The 19475-nt window shown below is 26.7% G+C and overlaps 1 protein-coding gene across 1 annotated transcript in view; it reads left to right on the top strand.

The window, feature by feature from the left end:
* Positions 1-4850: 4850 nt before the first annotated feature.
* Positions 4851-19475, top strand: part of LOC145246469 (flap endonuclease GEN homolog 1-like) — a 78735-nt gene continuing 64110 nt past the window's right edge. The window contains exon 1 of the mRNA XM_080108088.1: positions 4851-5120. The gene's annotated coding sequence lies outside the window, so the exon portion shown is untranslated. The remainder of the gene's footprint in view (positions 5121-19475) is intronic.

Below are 19475 nucleotides of genomic sequence, written 5' to 3'. Positions count from 1 at the left end.
TGCCTCCTCTCATTACAGACCATCTTGGACAAGCGGTGCTAAAGTATCATTAGGTGTTTTGCAAGTAGGGGAAGTACAGCCAGCCCATAGAGTATGAGAGGAAAGAGAGGAAAGAAGTGCTGAACGTCTTCGCTCTACCCTTTAAGAAAAGTTTCCTTTGCTGCCAAGATGCGACCACGGCAGAGACCTGTGACACTGCCTCCAACCAGTTCTTTAATAATTGGAGAGCCAGTCCGAACCACACACAGAGGATCCAAATGAGGCCATCCGTTCAGCTGAAATGGGCTGTAATTGTGGTGATCCCTCTCCATGCACCAAACAGCCTGATTTTCTGCAGTTGATTTTTGCCCATGTAACCATTTCGTAGCAAGTGAGCACCTTTGCCATCTTTTCAATAAGGCACAACATGAAGACAGTGATGTTATTGGCAGATGCGGAAACTCTGGCCAGAATTCTGCTGAGCAGAGCTATTCCGCTTCTCAGCTTGCGAAGTAGTGGTTCTAACACAAGGATATAGAGTGGGGGGGGGCAGTGGACAGCCCTGCCAGAATGACCATGAGATAAAGAAGGGTTTTGAGTGCTTTCCATTCACTTGCACTATGGATGTCAGCACACAATTCAGAATGAAGATCCATTTGTGTTGCAGAAGTCCAGTTTAAAACCGGTGGTCTCTAGAACACATGCCAGAAAGTGATGGTCGGCCTTATTGAAAGCTTTAGACTGATCCAAATTGATCAGAGTGGCTTCCATGTCATTTTCTATCCCTCTCTCTATGATCGTGTGGATCAGGTGCAGATTGTTTTTGACTAATCTCCCCTTCTTAGTTCTGCTCAGATTCGACCAGACCATCTATAATAGCCTGCAGCCGATTGGCTAGAATCCTTGCCAAAATCTTAAACGCTTTGTTTAGCAGAGTTATGAACATGCCGTGCCTGTCTCTTCCTCAGCAATGTGATAACTCCCTTGGTGACTTGACCCGGGATGGATCCCTGGTCAAACCAATGGGTTAATACATCTGTCAGAATTGGTATAAAAATTGGCGACAGCCTCAAATACAGTTCTTAGGGTAGACCATCAAGCCACTGGCGATTTGTTATAGTTGACCTGCTTCATCACAGCCAGAACCTCCTTTTGAGTCACCCTATCTTCGCAACTAGCCACTCTAGAATCGCAAGAATTTTCTTGTTATTGATAAAATACACTATTCGCTGTTCTCCTGGGTAATGACAGGTAACCCTGCTAGATCTTATCTAGTGCTCAACGGTTACACATATAAAAAGTGTTGCGTTACTATAATTGTGACAGTCTTCGAGAGACTGAAAGTCAAATCCTCACTACATGCTACTAGCAAAATTAAATTTACTTAACAATTCCATGCAGTCAAGACTGACAAAATGAGAACAACCTACCCCGAACAATTTATTTAGTAAATGCTGATATTTTCCTTGTGAATTTCTATTTTATGTCCAATATATTCTTAAAATTAAATTAATTTATCATAATATGCATTAACAATATTAATTCATTAAACATTATCTACTTCTATGTTCAATATATATTTTTAAAACAAATCCAGAAAATCTTAATTCATTTCATGTTAACAGGAAAGATGTTTAAAGTATAAATTTCTAAAACATTAAGTAGAAAGTTTCCATGAATTATTGCCCTTAGATTGTCTTGAAAAACATAGTAGCTTAAATGACAAGAGTTATTTCCCTTATAGAGAAAGAAAACGTTTCTTGAAATTAAAAACGTGAACATTTCAGAAAGATTTGTAGGTACTTGTTGTCAGTATTCCAACGCTGTCTGAACCCTTACTAATAAACCTGTGATTTTGAAATTGCTTGCCAACTGAATTTCGCATGGGTTAAATAATTACATGATAGTTTTTAAAATCTGGCATTATCTTTTGAGAGTTATCTCCCTTTAATCACGTTAAGTTTTCATCTCGAGACATTGGAAACGAAAATGTATCGCGCAAGAAACGATTCCATTTTTTCCTTGCATAAACCTTGGCAAAAAGGCAGTATTAATTTTGAAATAAATGAATAAATAAAACATATTATTGCGTAACATGGAGAAATAATGGCGGTGTTTTACAATTGGGTATTATTCTGAGGGAGACAACACTGTTTTAATAAGAAATTTGTTCATATTTTGTATCTTATAATATAGGATGCTGAAAGCAACGCTGTTTTTTTTTTTTTTTTTTTTTTTTTTTTTTTATTATTATTATTATTATTATTATTAAATAAAATCATTAGAAAAAGCTGTGACAAGTTTTTTTTTTTTTACTGTAACAAAGTTGATAACATTAAGGATACAAAACGTAGTTTTTATGCGACTATTAAGAGAATCATTTCTGTTTTCATATTATAATTTACGACGCTAAAACCAACAATGACAAATTGTAAAACAGCGCCGGAATAAATTGGGCACTAATTTGGTACGGGCAAAATGAATACCGATGCTCAAAATGTATAAACATTTTGACCCTTACCTTTACTTAAAAAATCATAAAAAATCAGGAAATTAACCAATTTTAATGAAATTTTCAGTATTTATCAAATAATGATCGCGGAATATAATGAACTACTTATTTTTTATTTAAATCTTAGTGGAAATGTATTATGTTGTTTAAACAAAAAATACCTTTACTAAACTTATGGTTTTCAGTAGTAAATAAAACACGCAAGACTTTATTTTTGCTTTTTTTATGTAAATAAACCATCGTAATTTGTAACAATAAAATAAAATAATTTTTATGGGAACATTACGAAAAAAGCCCCTAAATTCGTATTAATGAATTCTACATAACTCAAAGAAAAATGAATTTCTCGAACTACCGATATTACCATTACCGATATTACCATTGCTTGTTTAATATTTTCACACACACAAAAAAAATATAATTGCAAAAAATATTTCTACTTTTTTTTTTTTAATTACGGGTTTCGCATAATTAGCAAGATTTTAATAATTTCCTTGCTCACAAGAATGTGAAACTTTCGGCGTAACGTATTTTTATATAATCTTGAACAATAATTAAAAAAAAAAAACTTAAAAACAGGAACATAGAAAAATAATTAAATTAAAAAATGCAAAAATTAATAGAAATGTTCAGAAAAGAAATGTACGGAGGCGCGACTGGGGAAAAATGAACTTCTTCCTTTTTAATTACATGGCGTCATTTTCACAGTCTTTCGACTGCCTGAAATTTTGGGCCTTCGTAATTTTCGTGTTTACAAAATTTTAGTTTGTTGCGTTTTGCGAACGCCAGAATCACTCGATTTTGGGGCTAATTAATTTATTTTTGTACAAACAAGGTGTGTGTGTGTGGGTGTTTTTTTTTTAATTTAATTCAATATTTTAGGACTTTACTTTGCTAATTATCTTTGACCCAGAAAACTAATATTTATCTTTTAAAGGATTTTTACAATGAGTTTATTTAACTTCAAAATTTAGCTTAATTGGGTAGCTCGCCGTGAAAACATTTTCATAACTTTTTTTTTCACGTGTATAAATATATATTTTTTTTCCTTTGGGAAATTAACTTTAGTCTCTAATCTTTCAAATACAATCAAAAGTGGTCGGAAACCTACAAAAAAATTATGATAAATCGGCTTTCAAAACTAGGTCCCCCATTTTTGCCCGTACCTACCACTAATTCAAAGAAGATATTGTGCGTTTTTTTATATACGATTTTCAAGTTAAATTCATTTTTTTACGGTATATTTTGTCTATTAAATGGTTAAATGAAAATGCAGGATAGTTATAAAAAAAAAAAAAAAAAAAAAAAATCGGTGCTTATACATTTTTTTTTTTAATACTTGATCAAATTAAATCTCCTATGATTTTAACCGGTATTCTACAGTTGGTATTTTTTAAGACCTAATCCTGTGTTGTACAAATATCCACCAGCTCTCTATGTTAATAACGGCTTTCGGAATAAACACCTCTAACTTCGAAAACTATACTATATACTAAAACATACTCGAAAAATTATGGGGGGGGGGGTGATTCTCGTTCAGGTCCATCGATTTTTCTTTTATGACAACTTCATTCCATAACGGGCACGTAATCAGATTATTCTTTTTCTTTGTGTTTTTAATATATTTGCTAAACTGCATAAGCACCAAAAAAATCTTTCTTCCTCATACTAAGAATGGATTTCTAAATAACAATGTTATTACGCATAAGTACCGTAAATTGTTCCCATTTCGCGTTAATTTTTTATTTTTTTAATTATCACTTGTAGCATGACGAACCTTCAACTTTAAGTGATTGTCGTCACTTAGAACTTATTGTGGTGCTTATGCACTTATGTTACCGTGCTATTTGTTAAAAATAGTATTTTCAAGTTAAATTTAAGTTTTACGACATATTTTTTATTAAACTTGAGTAAAAGTACAGAATAATTACAAAACATCCTCCCCATGTTAAGAATGGCTTTCTAAATAATAAAATTATTATTTCAGCGCGGTAACATAAGTGCATAAGTACCCTAATTGTTAATCAACACGAGCCGAGTTGGATAAAATGCATCTGCAGAAGGTCGAAGGTTACATCGGTCGAAACGTTGCGAATATAACAATCAGTATAAGAATAGTAAATGTTTCTTACTTTCCACCTCATTACATGTCGTAATGTTCGAAAGTCTAATTTTTATAAATTATTTATTTTTGAAATCTCTCTTTCCCTCTGACCACGCCATTCCTTCATCCGGGTATTGCTGAAATAAGATTTTCATATGCAAATTAATGTTTGTGTTTAAATTATTCGATTAGATCAATTAACAGAAGGTCCAGGTTCAAATAGCACCGGATCCCGTTTATGCTTTATACAGGAAATATTTGCTCTTACTTCGATGACCTGCCTGATTCATAACAAGAGAAATGAAAAATTACTCTCAGCCAAACCACTGCCAGACTCTGGCTCTGATTCACCATTTTTCTAGACAGCTTATTTCAAGGTGTGTAGCCACCCGTATAATCATCCTGAATTTTGAGCGAAGTTACTAAAGCACCGATGACGTAATCAAATATTCACTTCCGGTTATTGAAATAATAATTTTACTTTCAATCCCCATTGAAAGCAAGTTCAAGTTTGGATTCAAATTGGTTAGTATCATAAATATTCCTTCCTTTTTATTGTCAAACGTTATTTGGACGCTTTTGTTTTCTCAAGAAAAATGTTGGGTTTCTTATACAAAATATGAACCTGCTATTTTAAAAGTTAAATTCAAGTTTCACGGTATCTTTTCTTTAAGTCAAAGTATAGAATAAATACAAAACGTCCTTCAATTGCAATATTAAGTATGCCTTTCTAAACAATGGCATGAATTCAATACGGTCCGTATAAGTACCAAATAATCAAATTGAATTTTTTTTTTTTTAATTCCAGATCATAATAATGGCGTATTCAATATAAAATATGGCGCTAATGCACTTACTGATTCGCGCTATTTTTAAAATCGTATTTCCAAGTTTAATCAAAGTTTTATGATGTTTTTTATTATTTAATTGTAAGATTAAAGTACAGAATAGGTACAAAACACCCTCCCCTCCCCATGTTAAGAATGGCTTTTTAAATAATAACGTTATTTCAACACGGATCAACAGTGCATGAGTACCTAAAATACTGCCGAAATAATTGTTTTTAAAAACACATAACAAATACACAAATTAATTCATTGGCCCTGTCACCGCATTGGAAACTTCGACAAAACTAATCGATGAAATTTAACAGCTATTTATAAAACTATCCGTTTCAATATACCTTTCTATTTTTATTTTTTACAGAAGCTACTGTTCTAAGACTAAACATATCGGACCATTTTTAATTTGAATACTTTTTAGGCAAATTGTCATAGGAAATTGGTTTGTCCGAACAAAAGTGCATCTTAAATCTTGGAAAATATAGATCTTTAAATTTTAAAACTCATTTTAAATATTGAAACTAAAAAAAAAAAATTCTTTAATTTTTTTTTTTATCTTTTAATATTTCGATTGTGTCTTTATTGAAAGGGTATTAAAAACAAAAGCACCAACATTTTTTTTTTCTAAAGACTTTGTAATTTTTTCCACTCATTTTCTTGGTGTTAAGCTCAGGAGTGGTGGTCCCTAGAGAAAAAAAACTACAGGTATGCCACCGGAAGTCCCGGTACAAATCTCTCTCTCTCTCTCTCTCTCGTATATAAATTACTTTCTCTCTCTCTGTAAAGAATTGTCTCTACCAAAATACTGTAATATATTTTTAACTTTTGAAATCATTACTATATATAGTAATATATATATATATATATATATATATAATATTACTATATATAGTAATGATTTCAAAAGTTAAAAATATAAATTATATATATATATATATATATATATATATAATAATAATTAATAGATAAGTGGCTCTATAATAACCACGAAATCTGCATAAATTAAATATATATTTAGGAGCATTTTATGACTGAGCATGTCCAAGCGACCTGCTAAAAACAAACTAAAACATATTAAACAAATTAAAAAAAAAATAACCCAGCATTACTACGTTTGTTAAAGTTTTCAATGTGTGGCTTGGTAGACCAACACAAAATCCACCTTCAAAAATTGTTTAGACTCATGAACTGATGTTACCGCATTAAAATAATATTTTTAAAGTCCTTAACATGGAGAAGAAAATTTTGTAACTATTCTGTACTTCAACCAAACAAGTTAAAAAAAAAAAAAAAGATATTGTGAAACTTGAATTTAACTTGAAAATACTACTGTAAAAATAGCACGGTAACATAAGTGAATAAGCACCAAATTGTTTTCTAGGGGTTTTCAGATGTGCTGAAAACGAATATCGCTTTTAAAATTGGGCCCAGTAACTAGTTTTCACGATACTGAAAAGCTACTTTTTCGCATACTTCATGTAAGTAATGTAACGTGGCGGCAATATTTTTTTTGAAAAAAATTACTTTGTTTCCACTTTAACGTTTCTTTTCAAATGACCTTTAAAGGTTATCGGGTGTACTTAAAACGAATATTGCATTTAAATTTTCCGCAAATAAGTAGTTTTCCAGATATTAAGCAATGTAATTCCATATTTATAAGTGGTGGCCATTGACACCCACAAGCGCGCATATATTTTTATATGTAAAAAAAAATAACTCTTGTAAAATGGCCGCCACGTTAAATCACTACATGAAACACGCAGAAAAAGTATCTTCAGTGTCGTGCAAATTAGTTGCTGGTCCAAATTGTAAATGCAATATTCGTTTTCAGTACACCTGAAAACCTCTAGAAAACAAGTTTTTAAAAGTAGGTTCTGTGTTGGTCTGCCAGACAACAATTACCAAGTGTTCAAATTTTATCGTACGAAATAATGCTATCAAAAGACGTGACTCACATTTAATTTTCTTCATATCTTTACGAAGTTACGTTCCTTCTGATTAATGTTTCCCAGTTTGAAAGCATGTGACCAGTGGTGTGACACAAGGTTCTGTTCTTGGCCCACTACTCTCCATGTTCTTCGTTGCTTATGTCCCAGAGAAGCTGGAGAATTTCGTTCTCATGTTTGCCGACGATACCAAGATCTTTCGAGCCATTGCCGACTCACAGGATACTCAACACTTCAGTCTGCAGAGTGACTTAGATCAACTCCAATCCTGGGCAAACCTGTATGCGGTTCCATCTCGAGAAATGTAGAACAATGTATGTGAGCAAAAACAATCTCAAGCATCCATACACCATGAGATATAATGATGGTAATTGTAGCACTCTCAACGAGACCAATGAGGAGACAGATCTAGGTGTGATCCTTTATCAATAGCTGTCCTTCACTAAGCATGTTCAAAGCCAAGTCAATAAACAAAAATCATGAGGTTATACTATTTCGGTATTGTGTAATTTTGTATTGTCTACAAGAAAATATCAATACCTTACGCCATCAAGAATGGAGACTTCCGCGACGGGCGAACGTTAAGGAACATTATTAGGTCTTTGGCAAGATGATATTCTTTTCATTATTTGACTCGAGTATATCAGTAAATATCTTATATGCTTTTAGATAATGATGTTCTCGATTGATTAACTGTGTCGTATATATACTCGAGAGTTGAAGCAATAAGAATATTCTCTTGTTATAGCCCTAGTCTTAGTAAATATGACAAAATTTTAAATGAAGGTGCTTATGTATTTTTGGTACCGCGCTATTTTGAAATAGTTTTTTTTTTATAATAAATTAAAGTTTTACAATATATTTTTTATTATTAAATTTTTAGGCGGAAACACAGAATAGTTACTAAACACCCTCCTTCCCCATATTAAGAATGGCTTTCGGAATAATAACGTTATTTCAACACGGTACCATAAATACATATTTACGAAAATAAATACATTTTGAGTATAAGCATCATTACGTATTTACGTCTCTTGTCAGAATTTGCAAAATTTTAAATATTACGAAAAATGATAGAATAGAAAATCTGCTAAAACTATTTTTAAATATAGATATTAGCGGTCTGCCATTTCCTGGTAGAAAATGGCGGAATACAATCGTCAAAATAATAATACAGTTACCTACGTTAGATTTTAAGAATTATTCAACATAAACAAATACGAAAAAAACAAACAAACTAGAATTCGATGCATTTTACTTTTAGTTGTAAATATTTAACTAATCATTTTTCGTACTTTTCGGAACTATTTTTGTTCTACAACTATAACGAATTTCGTTAAGATAATGTTTAAGTTAAATCCAAAATCTTCAACTAACCCATTTTCGTTAAAAATTATTTGTGTTAGAACATGAAAAGAACTAAATGCCACTATTACTTTTCGACTTCTGTTGCCTATAATTTATCTTAATTATCTATAATTTATAATCTTAGATGAATAAAGCTAAATTTATAATCTTAGATGATTAAACCTTAATTAATTATCTTAAATGATTAAAGCTACATTTATATTCCTAGTTGAATAAACCTAAATTTATATTCCTTGTTGAATAAAGCTAAATTCCTAATCTTAGATGAATAAAGCTAAATTTATAATCTAAAATGAATAAAGCTAAATTTATAATCTTAGATGATTAAAGCGAAATTTATAATCTTAGATAGATAAAGCTAAATTTATAATCTAAAATGAATAAAGCTAAATTTATAATCTTAGATGATTAAAGCGAAATTTATACTCTTAGATGAATAAAGCTAAATTTATAATCTAAAATGAATAAAGCTAAATTTATAATCTTAGATAGATAAAGCTAAATTTATACTCGTAGATGATTAAAGCGAAATTCATAATCTTAGATGATTAAAGGTAATTTTATCATCTAGATGATTAAAGCTGAATTTATAATCTTAAATGATTAAAGCTAAATTTATGTTAGATGATACGGCTAACTTTATACTCTTAGATGATTAAAGCAAAATTTATAATCTTAGATGATTAAAGCTAAATTCATATTCATAGATGATTAAAGCTAAATTAATACTCTTAGATGATTAAAGCTAAATTCATAATCTTAGATGATTAAAGCTAAATTCATAATCTTAGATGATTAAAGCTAAATTTATACTCTTAGATGATTAAAGCTAAATTAATAATCTTAGATGATTAAAGCTAAATTCACTATCTTAGATGATTAAAGCTAAATCCATAATCTTAGATGATTAAAGCTAAATCCATAATCTTAGATGATTAAAGCTATATTTATACTCTTAGATGATTAAAGCTAAATTAATAATCTTAGATGATTAAAGCTAAATTAATAATCTTAGATGATTAAAGCTAAATTCATAATCTTAGATGATTAAAGCTAAATTCATAATCTTAGATGATTAAAGCTAAATCCATAATCTTAGATGATTAAAGCTAAATCCATAATCTTAGATGATTAAAGCTAAATTCATAATCTTAGATGATTAAAGCTAAATCCATAATCTTAGATGATTAAAGCTAAATTAATAATCTTAGATGATTAAAGCTAAATTAATAATCTTAGATGATTAAAGCTAAATTAATACTCTTAGATGATTAAAGCTAAATTCATAATCTTAGATGATTAAAGCTAAATTCATAATCTTAGATGATTAAAGCTAAATTTATACTCTTAGATGATTAAAGCTAAATTAATAATCTTAGATGATTAAAGCTAAATTCACTATCTTAGATGATTAAAGCTAAATCCATAATCTTAGATGATTAAAGCTAAATCCATAATCTTAGATGATTAAAGCTAAATCCATAATCTTAGATGATTAAAGCTAAATTCATAATCTTAGATGATTAAAGCTAAATCCATAATCTTAGATGATTAAAGCTAAATCCATAATCTTAGATGATTAAAGCTAAATTAATAATCTTAGATGATTAAAGCTAAATTAATAATCTTAGATGATTAAAGCTAAATTAATAATCTTAGATGATTAAAGCTAAATTAATAATCTTAGATGATTAAAGCTAAATCCATAATCTTAGATGATTAAAGCTATATTTATACTCTTAGATGATTAAAGCTAAATTAATAATCTTAGATGATTAAAGCTAAATTCATAATCTTAGATGATTAAAGCTAAATCCATAATCTTAGATGATTAAAGCTAAATCCATAATCTTAGATGATTAAAGCTATATTTATACTCTTAGATGATTAAAGCTAAATTAATAATCTTAGATGATTAAAGCTAAATTAATAATCTTAGATGATTAAAGCTAAATTCATAATCTTAGATGATTAAAGCTAAATTCATAATCTTAGATGATTAAAGCTAAATCCATAATCTTAGATGATTAAAGCTAAATCCATAATCTTAGATGATTAAAGCTAAATTTATACTCTTAGATGATTAAAGCTAAATTTATAATCTTAGATGATTAAAGCTAAATTTATAATCTTAGATGATTAAAGCTAAATTTATAATCTTAGATGATTATAGCTAAATTCATATTCATAGATGATTAAAGCTAAATTAATACTCTTAGATGATTAAAGCTAAATTCATAATCTTAGATGATTAAAGCTAAATCCATAATCTTAGATGATTAAAGCTAAATTCATAATCTTAGATGATTAAAGCTAAATTCATAATCTTAGATGATTAAAGCTAAATTCATAATCTTAGATGATTAAAGCTAAATCCATAATCTTAGATGATTAAAGCTAAATCCATAATCTTAGATGATTAAAGCTAAATTCATAATCTTAGATGATTAAAGCTAAATTAATACTCTTAGATGATTAAAGCTAAATTCATAATCTTAGATGATTAAAGCTAAATCCATAATCTTAGATGATTAAAGCTAAATCCATAATCTTAGATGATTAAAGCTAAATTCATAATCTTAGATGATTAAAGCTAAATTTATACTCTTAGATGATTAAAGCTAAATTTATAATCTTAGATGATTATAGCTAAATTCATATTCATAGATGATTAAAGCTAAATTAATACTCTTAGATGATTAAAGCTAAATTCATAATCTTAGATGATTAAAGCTAAATCCATAATCTTAGATGATTAAAGCTAAATCCATAATCTTAGATGATTAAAGCTAAATTCATAATCTTAGATGATTAAAGCTAAATTTATACTCTTAGATGATTAAAGCTAAATTTATAATCTTAGATGATTATAGCTAAATTCATATTCATAGATGATTAAAGCTAAATTAATACTCTTAGATGATTAAAGCTAAATTCATAATCTTAGATGATTAAAGCTAAATTCATAATCTTAGATGATTAAAGCTAAATTTATACTCTTAGATGATTAAAGCTAAATTAATAATCTTAGATGATTAAAGCTAAATTCACTATCTTAGATGATTAAAGCTAAATCCATAATCTTAGATGATTAAAGCTAAATCCATAATCTTAGATGATTAAAGCTAAATCCATAATCTTAGATGATTAAAGCTATATTTATACTCTTAGATGATTAAAGCTAAATTAATAATCTTAGATGATTAAAGCTAAATTAATAATCTTAGATGATTAAAGCTAAATTAATAATCTTAGATGATTAAAGCTAAATTAATAATCTTAGATGATTAAAGCTAAATTCATAATCTTAGATGATTAAAGCTAAATCCATAATCTTAGATGATTAAAGCTAAATCCATAATCTTAGATGATTAAAGCTAAATTCATAATCTTAGATGATTAAAGCTAAATCCATAATCTTAGATGATTAAAGCTAAATTAATAATCTTAGATGATTAAGGCTAAATTAATAATCTTAGATGATTAAAGCTAAATTAATAATCTTAGATGATTAAAGCTAAATTCATAATCTTAGATGATTAAAGCTAAATCCATAATCTTAGATGATTAAAGCTAAATCCATAATCTTAGATGATTAAAGCTAAATCCATAATCTTAGATGATTAAAGCTAAATTAATAATCTTAGATGATTAAAGCTAAATTAATAATCTTAGATGATTAAAGCTAAATCCATAATCTTAGATGATTAAAGCTAAATCCATAATCTTAGATGATTAAAGCTAAATCCATAATCTTAGATGATTAAAGCTAAATCCATAATCTTAGATGATTAAAGCTAAATTAATAATCTTAGATGATTAAAGCTAAATTCATAATCTTAGATGATTAAAGCTAAATTCATAATCTTAGATGATTAAAGCTAAATCCATAATCTTAGATGATTAAAGCTAAATCCATAATCTTAGATGATTAAAGCTAAATTCATAATCTTAGATGATTAAAGCTAAATTAATAATCTTAGATGATTAAAGCTATATTTATACTCTTAGATGATTAAAGCTAAATTCATAATCTTAGATGATTAAAGCTAAATTCATAATCTTAGATGATTAAAGCTAAATCCATAATCTTAGATGATTAAAGCTAAATCCATAATCTTAGATGATTAAAGCTATATTTATGCTCTTAGATGATTAAAGCTAAATCCATAATCTTAGATGATTAAAGCTAAATTAATAATCTTAGATGATTAAAGCTAAATTCATAATCTTAGATGATTAAAGCTAAATTCATAATCTTAGATGATTAAAGCTAAATCCATAATCTTAGATGATTAAAGCTAAATTCATAATCTTAGATGATTAAAGCTAAATTAATAATCTTAGATGATTAAAGCTATATTTATACTCTTAGATGATTAAAGCTAAATTAATAATCTTAGATGATTAAAGCTAAATTAATAATCTTAGATGATTAAAGCTAAATTAATAATCTTAGATGATTAAAGCTAAATTCATAATCTTAGATGATTAAAGCTAAATTCATAATCTTAGATGATTAAAGCTAAATCCATAATCTTAGATGATTAAAGCTAAATCCATAATCTTAGATGATTAAAGCTAAATTCATAATCTTAGATGATTAAAGCTAAATCCATAATCTTAGATGATTAAAGCTAAATTAATAATCTTAGATGATTAAAGCTAAATTAATAATCTTAGATGATTAAAGCTAAATCCATAATCTTAGATGATTAAAGCTAAATCCATAATCTTAGATGATTAAAGCTAAATCCATAATCTTAGATGATTAAAGCTATATTTATACTCTTAGATGATTAAAGCTAAATTAATAATCTTAGATGATTAAAGCTAAATTAATAATCTTAGATGATTAAAGCTAAATTAATAATCTTAGATGATTAAAGCTAAATTAATAATCTTAGATGATTAAAGCTAAATTCATAATCTTAGATGATTAAAGCTAAATTCATAATCTTAGATGATTAAAGCTAAATTCATAATCTTAGATGATTAAAGCTAAATCCATAATCTTAGATGATTAAAGCTAAATCCATAATCTTAGATGATTAAAGCTAAATTCATAATCTTAGATGATTAAAGCTAAATCCATAATCTTAGATGATTAAAGCTAAATCCATAATCTTAGATGATTAAAGCTAAATTAATAATCTTAGATGATTAAAGCTAAATTAATAATCTTAGATGATTAAAGCTAAATTAATAATCTTAGATGATTAAAGCTAAATTAATAATCTTAGATGATTAAAGCTAAATTAATAATCTTAGATGATTAAAGCTAAATTAATAATCTTAGATGATTAAAGCTAAATTCATAATCTTAGATGATTAAAGCTAAATTCATAATCTTAGATGATTAAAGCTAAATCCATAATCTTAGATGATTAAAGCTAAATCCATAATCTTAGATGATTAAAGCTAAATTAATAATCTTAGATGATTAAAGCTAAATCCATAATCTTAGATGATTAAAGCTAAATTAATAATCTTAGATGATTAAAGCTAAATTAATAATCTTAGATGATTAAAGCTAAATTAATAATCTTAGATGATTAAAGCTAAATTAATAATCTTAGATGATTAAAGCTAAATTAATAATCTTAGATGATTAAAGCTAAATCCATAATCTTAGATGATTAAAGCTAAATCCATAATCTTAGATGATTAAAGCTAAATCCATAATCTTAGATGATTAAAGCTAAATCCATAATCTTAGATGATTAAAGCTAAATTAATAATCTTAGATGATTAAAGCTAAATTAATAATCTTAGATGATTAAAGCTAAATTCATAATCTTAGATGATTAAAGCTAAATTCATAATCTTAGATGATTAAAGCTAAATCCATAATCTTAGATGATTAAAGCTAAATTAATAATCTTAGATGATTAAAGCTAAATTAATAATCTTAGATGATTAAAGCTAAATCCATAATCTTAGATGATTAAAGCTATATTTATACTCTTAGATGATTAAAGCTAAATTAATAATCTTAGATGATTAAAGCTAAATTAATAATCTTAGATGATTAAAGCTAAATGTATAATCTTAGATGATTAAAGCTAAATCCATAATCTTAGATGATTAAAGCTAAATCCATAATCTTAGATGATTAAAGCTAAATTCATAATCTTAGATGATTAAAGCTTAATTAATAATCTTAGATGATTAAAGCTAAATTAATAATCTTAGATGATTAAAGCTAATTTAATAATCTTAGATGATTAAAGCTAAATTAATAATCTTAGATGATTAAAGCTAAATTAATAATCTTAGATGATTAAAGCTAAATTAATAATCTTAGATGATTAAAGCTAAATTCATAATCTTAGATGATTAAAGCTAAATCCATAATCTTAGATGATTAAAGCTAAATCCATAATCTTAGATGATTAAAGCTAAATTCATAATCTTAGATGATTAAAGCTAAATTCATAATCTTAGATGATTATAGCTAAATTCATAATCTTAGATGATTAAAGCTAAATTCATAATCTTAGATGATTAAAGCTAAATTCATAATCTTAGATGATTAAAGCTAAATTTATAATCTTAGATGATTAAAGCTAAATTTATCATGTTAGATGATTAAAGCTAAATTCATAATCTTAGATGATTAAAGCTATATTTATACTCTTAGATGATTAAAGCTAAATTCATAATCTTAGATGATTAAAGCTAAATTCATAATCTTAGATGATTAAAGCTAAATTCATAATCTTAGATGATTAAAGCTAAATTCATAATCTTAGATGATTAAAGCTAAATTCATAATCTTAGATGATTAAAGCTAAATTTATAATCTTAGATGATTAAAGCTATATTTATACTCTTAGATGATTAAAGCTAAATTAATAATCTTAGATGATTAAAGCTAAATTAATAATCAGCGATGATTAAAGCTAAATTCATAATCTTAGATGATTAAAGCTAAATGTATAATCTTAGATGATTAAAGCTAAATCCATAATCTTAGATGATTAAAGCTAAATTCATAATCTTATTTGATTAAAGCTAAATTCATAATCTTAGATGATTAAAGCTAAATTCATAATCTTAGATGATTAAAGCTAAATTCATAATCTTAGATGATTAAAGCTAAATTTATCATGTTAGATGATTAAAGCTAAATTTATACTCTTAGATGATTAAAGCTAAATTCATAATTTTAGATGATTAAAGCTAAATTCATAATTTTGGATGATTTAAGCTAAATGTATAATCTTAGATGATTAAAGCTAAATTTATACTCTTAGATGATTAAAGCTAAATTTATTCTCTTAGATGATTAAAGCTAAATTTATAATCTTAGATGATTAAAGCGAAATTTATAATCTAGATGATTGAAGCTGAATTTATAATCTAAAATGATTAAAGCTAAATTTATAATCTTAGATGATTAAAGCGAAATTTATCATCTAGATGATTAAAGCTGAATTTATAATCTAAAATGATTAAAGCTAAATTTATTTTAGATGATTAAAGCTAAATTTATAATGTTAGATGATTAAAGCTATATTTATACTCTTAGATGATTAAAGCTAAATTCATAATCTTAGATGATTAAAGCTAAATTTATAATGTTAGATGATTAAAGCTAAATTCATACTCTTAGATGATTAAAGCTATATTTATACTCTTAGATGATTAAAGCTAAATTCATACTCTTAGATGATTAAAGCTAAATTTGTAATGTTAGATGATTAAAGCTAAATTTATAATGTTAGATGATTAAAGCTATATTTATACTCTTAGATGATTAAAGCAAAATTTATAATCTTAGATGATTAAAGCTAAATTTATAATGTTAGATGATTAAAGCTTAATTTATAATCTTAGATGATTAAAACTAAATTTATAATCTCAAATGATTAAAACTAAATTCATAATCTCAAATGAATAAAACTAAATTTATAATCTAAGATGAATAAAACTAAATTTATAATCTCAAATGAATAAAACTAAATTTATAATCTCAAATGAATAAAACTAAATTTATAATCTCAAATGAATAAAACTAAATTTATAATCTCAAATGAATAAAACTAAATTTATAATCTCAAATGAATAAAACTAAATTTATAATCTCAAATGATTAAAACTAAATTTATAATCTCAAATGATTAAAACTAAATTTATAATCTCAAATGATTAAAACTAAATTTATAATCTCAAATGAATAAAACTAAATTTATAATCTCAAATGAATAAAACTAAATTTATAATCTCAAATGAATAAAACTAAATTTATAATCTCAAATGAATAAAACTAAATTTATAATCTCAAATGAATAAAACTAAACTTATAATCTCAAATGAATAAAACTAAACTTATAATCTCAAATGAATAAAACTAAACTTATAATCTCAAATGAATAAAACTAAACTTATAATCTCAAATGAATAAAACTAAATTTATAATCTCAAATGAATAAAACTAAATTTATAATCTCAAATGAATAAAACTAAATTTATAATCTCAAATGAATAAAACTAAATTTATAATCTCAAATGAATAAAACTAAATTTATAATCTCAAATGAATAAAACTAAATTTATAATCTCAAATGAATAAAACTAAATTTATAATCTCAAATGAATAAAACTAAATTTATAATCTCAAATGAATAAAACTAAATTTATAATCTCAAATGAATAAAACTAAATTTATAATCTCAAATGAATAAAACTAAATTTATAATCTCAAATGAATAAAACTAAATTTATAATCTCAAATGAATAAAACTAAATTTATAATCTCAAATGAATAAAACTAAATTCATAATCTCAAATGAATAAAACTAAATTTATAATCTCAAATGAATAAAACTAAATTTATAATCTCAAATGAATAAAACTAAATTTATAATCTCAAATAAATAAAACTAAATTTATAATCTAAGATGAATAAAACTAAATTTATAATCTCAAATGAATAAAACTAAATTTATAATCTCAAATGAATAAAACTAAATTTATAATCTCAAATGAATAAAACTAAATTTATAATCTCAAATGAATAAAACTAAATTTATAATCTCAAATGAATAAAACTAAATTTATAATCTCAAATGAATAAAACTAAATTTATAATCTCAAATGAATAAAACTAAATTTATAATCTCAAATGAATAAAACTAAATTTATAATCTCAAATGAATAAAACTAAATTTATAATCTCAAATAAATAAAACTAAATTTATAATCTAAGATGAATAAAACTAAATTTATAATCTCAAATGAATAAAACTAAATTTATAATCTCAAATGAATAAAACTAAATTTATAATCTCAAATGAATAAAACTAAATTTATAATCTCAAATGAATAAAACTAAATTTATAATCTCAAATGAATAAAACTAAATTTATAATCTCAAATGAATAAAACTAAATTTATAATCTCAAATGAATAAAACTAAATTTATAATCTCAAATGAATAAAACTAAATTTATAATCTCAAATGAATAAAACTAAATTTATAATCTCAAATAAATAAAACTAAATTTATAATCTCAAATGAATAAAACTAAATTTATAATCTTAGATGATTAAAGCCATATCTGAATGAATTTTTTTATTTTTTTTTTTTTTATTACATTTTCACCTCAAACAAGACAAATTGCCATTTTGGTGTAGGGGGCTACTATCAGGGCCAACAGCTACTGGGGTACTATGTAGGGATTTTGGCAGCAAGATGTTTGTTCATGTTACACTTGAACTACTGCACGTCAGTACTGTTGGGGAAGCAAGGACCTGGAATGGAATTCCAGAGTCTAGCGGTTCTGGGGAAGAAATTATTGGAGTAGAAAGATCTTTTACATCTAGGGATCTCTACAGTGTGGGAGTGGGATTTAGCAGCCTGTCGGGTTTGTTGAGGGTGCTCACGTCGTGGGGGCACAAGTGATTGCAGTTCGTCAGAGCATTCACCACTAAAATACTTGTAGAAAAGGCAGATGGATGCAACATTTCGTCGATGGGACAGAGGCTGAAGCTTAGATACCAGTTCAGGGCCTATCAGGTTTGCGACTCTCTTTTGAACCTTGTCAAGGAGCGAGAGACTAGTATGCACCAGCCCAGATGTGACAGCAATACTCCATACATGGGCGAATGGTGGCCTTATAGAGGTACAGGATACTTTCGGGTGTTAGTAGTTGTCTAGCACGGTAGAGAGAGCCGACCTTTCTTGCAGCGGCCTTGGCAATGCCTTCAATGTAATTGTTCCAGCTCATGTTTCCTGTGAACGTTAGGCCAAGGAATTTGAAAGATGTACTCTCAGATAAAAATCGTTGGCCATTGCTATAGGTGGTAGAGAGGGTTTATTGTAATTATTGAATGAAACTAGTTTAGTCTTGGCGGCATTGAATGCGACCAACCACTTTTTTCCCAATTTCACCACAGATTGGAGGTCTTCCTCTAGTGTTTCTGCCATTTCTTTAGAAATGTGTTCATTCGTCTTCTTGTCGTGCCTGCCATAGAGTGTAGTGTCATCAGCATATATACCCATCTCAGAGGCAATTTTATCAGGGAGGTCATTTATGAATATCAGGAACAATAGAGGTCCAAGGATAGAACCCTGGGGCAACCCCGCATTTATATCATATTGTTTAGATGTACGACCGTCGAGGACAACCTGGATTTTTCTCTTATCTAAGAAGGATTTAATTATGTTAAGTATTCTACCAGTGATACCGTATGATCTAATTTCCTGAGGAGACCCT

This window comes from Euprymna scolopes, chromosome 24 (genome assembly GCF_053919585.1).
Source record: "Euprymna scolopes isolate OS-2025 chromosome 24, ASM5391958v1, whole genome shotgun sequence".
Classification (NCBI taxonomy): domain Eukaryota; kingdom Metazoa; phylum Mollusca; class Cephalopoda; order Sepiida; family Sepiolidae; genus Euprymna; species Euprymna scolopes.
This window is presented reverse-complemented; position numbering and strand designations above follow the sequence as displayed.